The 5,330-nt window shown below is 38.6% G+C and overlaps 1 non-coding gene across 1 annotated transcript; it reads left to right on the top strand.

The window, feature by feature from the left end:
* The first annotated feature begins 3,597 nt into the window (after nt 1-3,597).
* LOC121998956 lies at nt 3,598-3,703 on the top strand. The gene has a single exon (XR_006116735.1). It is a non-coding gene; the product is annotated as a small nucleolar RNA R71 (small nucleolar RNA).
* Nucleotides 3,704-5,330: the final 1,627 nt, after the last annotated feature.

Raw genomic sequence — 5,330 nt, 5'->3', positions numbered from 1 at the left:
TGAGCTATAACAAGAAAGCAAGATACATAAATAAAGTAGAGGTATTCTTACTTGGAAGCTGCAGGTTCAATGCTGATGTGTGTGTAGGAAGTATGGAACACTGCTCTGATACCACTCTGTAACGACCCGCCTCCTACTGACTAGGCTGCGAGGCCGGACCGTTACGTTATGCTGTGCTAAACTACTATTACGGAAATCTGGATTGATTAAAATTTTGCTAAACTGATTACTGTAAACTCTGATCTTAATATTCTAGGTGTACCTAGGAGTTGTACACATGCTAGGGAAGGTGTTTACAACTGATAATAAATTTTGGATCGATCCACAGACCGATCTACTGATACTGGCACGGTAGGAAACTCCGGATCGTTCAACCCACCGATCCATAAACTACGCTGTAATCCTGTACGTTGCGGGATCGGTCTGCCGACCGATCCAGCTGGTCCCTGATCGGTCAATGAGACCGATCAGTGGCTTACTGATCGGTATGCTGACCGATCAGTGAGCCATTTTTCTTTTCTTTTTTTTTTTGCGACCCAGCTCCTGATCGATCCACGGATCGATCAGGGGATGAACAGAAAGCTTCTATTCGCAGAAACTAGGTCCCTGACCGGTCTCTACCGACCGATCAGAGACTCCCTGATCGGTCTGTTGACCGATCAGGGGTTTCTGATTTCATATCAGGCCCCTGATATCAGCACTGATGTGTGCCAAGGTCATTACACAACGCTATAAAAGCTAAGGGAAACATTCTACTAGGTAATGGCTAACATACTAAACATGATTAAGGCATAGAATACTAATTCATGGCATGTAAACATATGGAAACCAAATCTAACAAGGTTTTAAACTGTTCTCTTGCTAACTAACAGAAACATAAGATAACGCTTGCTATAAGTACTAATGCATACTGAACACGTTCTAATGCATAATAAAATAAAACTAGATCCCTAGGATCTTTATTCCAGTTCCTTCCACCAACATCTTGATCTGCATTGACCTCCAGCCTCCACTGCTAGTCCATTTTCCTTTTACCTGTATCTGCAGTATAAGGAAAATAGTATCTGTAAGCTAAAAAGCTTAGTAAGAAACCATCTACCTCACTAAAACATGCATACGATGCAAATATGATTTTAAATCATGCTATTTGAAAGGATATGCTAAGTATACTGAATAAACTAAACATGGCATGGCATATAAGCATACAATCATGGCATATCTAAAGCTGAACATTATATCAATCACATGGTATCAATGAAGAACTAAGCTGATACTAAAAACTGAGCTAAGATAATATTGAGCTACTGTTAGGACTGTACTGAATTCACGAACTAATTTGTGAAAAGGTTGAAAACTATATACATATAGTAAGTAAAAATACTTAACATGCTGCTGATGGGCCCTAGCAACTGTACTTGCTGTGCGCGCATCCCTAACTAGACCCGGGATTACAAGTTCCGAATCTAGTAGGGTTTACTAGGTTAGCTAAACCTAGGGACGACTATGGGAGCCCAACCAAATGGATATCTAATCCAGTACAGTGCCACTGAAATGTAAAATACTGAAATAGCTAATACTATTTTGCTGAATCTAGGTTATCTGAACCTAGAACTAGGTTGTCTGAACCTAGAGGCGACTGTGGGAGCCCACCCATTTGGACATCTAGTCTCATAAAAGTTGAAATAAAAACTGATCATGCTAATTAACATGTTCTATGGCATTTAACTAAATGCCCACTGTATCATAAGGCGGTGCTAGGCATTTTGTCGAGCCTTTGGCGCTCTCTAACTCTCCTCTCGATCAGGGAGACCACCTCTAGGCACCCAGCAGCGTCTAAACCCCTATGTACAGAGGATACACGTGCTCGACCCATCTAGAGATGCTCACTAATCCCTAAATCTGTGAGAAGAGTTAAAATAACACTATATGCTGACAAAATTCAATAAAACTAATCTAGTGCATAAAAGAAAACACGCGAGAGCTACTTATACTGTAGGTGAGGGGTTTCTTACCTTGTGTGCTAGATTTCTTACAAATCTAATCGCTAGAACTTCCGGTGGAGACGACTTCTCGACGATTCGCTCGCGTCCACGTGCTCTACTCGCGGAGGGGAACGTCCTTGTGCTGAAATCGTCGTCGGAATGTGACCTTGGGACCCTAGGGATGGAACCCTAGTTCTTCCCTTGTTGTGGCGCCGAGAGAAGGAGAGGGAAGAGGGTTGGCGTCGGCGTGAGGGTTTTGGAGAGGAGTTGCCGAACCAAGTTCTAAAAACAAACCAAACCCCAACTTAACTCTCCTATTTATACTAAGTAATTAATTCGGCCAAACCAATTATAAATATAATTGATTCCCTTTCCTTTCAGCACGGCCCTGCTGGGTTCACCGGTTACTAAGGCTAACTAAAGGTTTAGCGGACTCGAGAGGTCCCGGGTTCGATTCCCGCTTAAGCTATTTACTTTTCTAATAATTTTTGCTACTTCCGCTACTCGGAAAATTCCGGAAAAATATCTAATAATTCTAGAAAAATCATAGATTATTCCTACAATAGTCTTGAGAATTTTCGAGCGTTACAATCACTTTAGCATTTGTTTAAAATAACCTCCTTCATAAATATGGTAAATTTTAGTATTTTTTACAGAGTATCCCTAAGAGGAATCTCAATGCATAACTCTTTGACTTTCTCTAGGAATTTGTTAAATTCTTCATCTTTCTTTGCCTTGGAAATTCTTTGAGGGAACAGAATCGATAGAACAATTTTTCTTATTGGAGGCTCTTGAACCAATGGTGTTCTCCTCCTCTCGAGTGCCACTGATGTGAGAAGAGGATAGAGAAGGGTCTCCATTGAGTTCAATTCCCTTATCTTTAGCAGTCACTTGGGGTTCACCCAAAGTCCATCCGCTTCTCAACTTAATCATATGACAATGTTCAACTAGATTAGTCTTTGGCTTCCCTATAAAAGTCCCTTGAGTTCTTGAAGAAGTGCTAGCCAATTGTGACACTTGATTGTCAAACACTTTCAAGTGTTTCTCAGAATTTTCAATCCTTACATTAAGTTGCTTGTTCTTCATTTCCAATTGAGTAGCTTGAATTTATTCAAGGATATTTTTTATTCTTGAGGGTTGTAGTTTTGTTGATAGCTAGATGACTGCCCTCTTTGATCTTGATTATTACGATATGGGTTGTTTGGCCTTGCATTGAAGTTGCCCAATTGCATCAACTTGTTCAATTTAAGCCAACTATCCAGTAATGGCTGCAAGTGGGCAAGCTTCTTTTGTATATTCCATATCGCCACACACTTCATAATTTGTAATAATAACATTCACCATATTTGTGTTCATCCTGTCAAATTTTTATAGGGCATCCATCTTCTCAGAAATTCAATTCAAAACTTCCATATCATACTTTATAGGGATTTTGATTGGGTTGCCACTATGCTCTGATGCCCACTAATGATGGCTTAGTGCTACACTTTCAATGATCTCTTCTGCTTCATCAAGTTCTTTGTTCATTAGCACTCCACTAGCTGCAGAGTCTACGGACACTTTGGTTTGATAATTGATACCATTGTAGAAAGTGTGTATCACTAGCCATTTTTCCAATCCATGATGGGGGCATAATCTTAGCATTCCTTTGAATCTATCTAGGCTTCAAATGAGGATTCCCCATCATTTTTCTTGAATCTTGCAATAAGATTTATCATATGAGCTATTTTACTTGGAGGATAGAACTACTTCAAGAATCTTTGTTCACACTACTCATATGTTGTTATACTATTGGAGGGCAAAGAATTGAGCCAAACTTTTGCTCTGTCACTTAAAGAAAAGCCAAATAGAAAAAATCTTATAATCTCGGTTGGAATGCCATTTATCTTCATTATGTTTCAAATCTCATAGAAAACATCTAAGTGTTGATTTGAATCCTCAGTGGGCCCTCCCCTAAACTGATTCTACTGAACCATATAAATTACTCTAGGCTTGATTTCAAATTTATTGGCATTAATGGAAGGTTTGGGGATGCTAGACTTGAGAACCCTTGCATAAAGTATTGCATAGTCCTTTAGAGGTTTGTTCGCCATAGCTCTTCGTGCTTGCTCTTTGTTGTCTCACTACAAATACACGGTTAAGTCATCGAGTAATAAAAATATCGATTTCACAGGGATTATAGATCAAGCACTAGCTAAGTCTATAAAATAAATTATCTAGATTATTGAATATTATTTGAATACTTAAGATCTAGAGATTAAGAGAGAGAGAGAGAGAGATAGCTCAGAGAGAGGCCTGGAGGAAGTTGGGAAAATAATTCTAAAATTTTAGTTTTATTGTAATGCTAGTTGATGTACTATGAATTGCTCATCTCCTATCATGTTTATGCTCTTGAAGGGATCCTAAATAAATACCAAGACAACTAGCGATGGTTACATCAGAGTGTTTATCCCATTTGATTTCAATGCTATTAAGTAGAAGAGGTAACATAGAAAGTCTAGTTAAAGGGATACCCCCTGTCATATAAGGGTTCCTCGGTCAAACAGTATAAATTACACAGATCAGTTTCTAACATTAAATATGGACAAACTCATTAGGCTCTAATTAGATAATCCCTTGTAGAGAATTGATCTCCATTTCAAGGCTATACTCTAGATGGTCTGGTAAAAGTGATACCCTCTGTCACTAATGGTCCACCGATTATATGATTTAGAGCATCCCCTATACGTGGAGAACAATCATATCTTTACGTCTATTTAATCAAACAAAACATATAAGCAATTAATTACCACCCAAACATGCAACCAATTACCACCCAAATATTCAATCAAAAAAGAACAAAACATAAACATATCACTGAATTAGGAAATTAAAAAATCCATAGAGTTTACATCAATATCATATTATATTTAGTTCCTATATCTTACAATTTAGATATCTACTTTATAATAAGGGAATTATAAGCCAAAGACATTAAAAGAAGCAATCTACAACTCAAATCTAGAAGAGAAAAGAAGAAAAAGCTTAGCTGGATGAAATCAGAGTCTTTGGAAACCAATCTTTGTTATAGAGATTGATATGATGATGAATTCAGCCTTGGATTATCGATAAATCATCAAAATCTACCATTGATCTGACCTCATGGGTTTCCTTAAGAGGGAAACCCTCTCCTCTTCAAAAGGGGAAGAAGATCCCCTTTTATAGGCAGGGACACAACCCTTGCCTTTCATGCCACACGACCGTTGCTTGGAATCCATAGAAAAAGGGACATGGTTGTGCCGCTTTGGCACAACCAGGCAGTGGAAGGTTATGGAAATGAGCCATGGTTGTGCCTTTGGGGTATAATCT

The sequence above is a fragment of the Zingiber officinale genome, chromosome 6A (assembly GCF_018446385.1).
Source record: "Zingiber officinale cultivar Zhangliang chromosome 6A, Zo_v1.1, whole genome shotgun sequence".
Taxonomy (NCBI): Eukaryota; Viridiplantae; Streptophyta; class Magnoliopsida; order Zingiberales; family Zingiberaceae; genus Zingiber; species Zingiber officinale.
The sequence above is the reverse complement of the archived record's forward strand: the minus strand, read 5'-3'. Positions and strand labels throughout refer to the sequence as shown.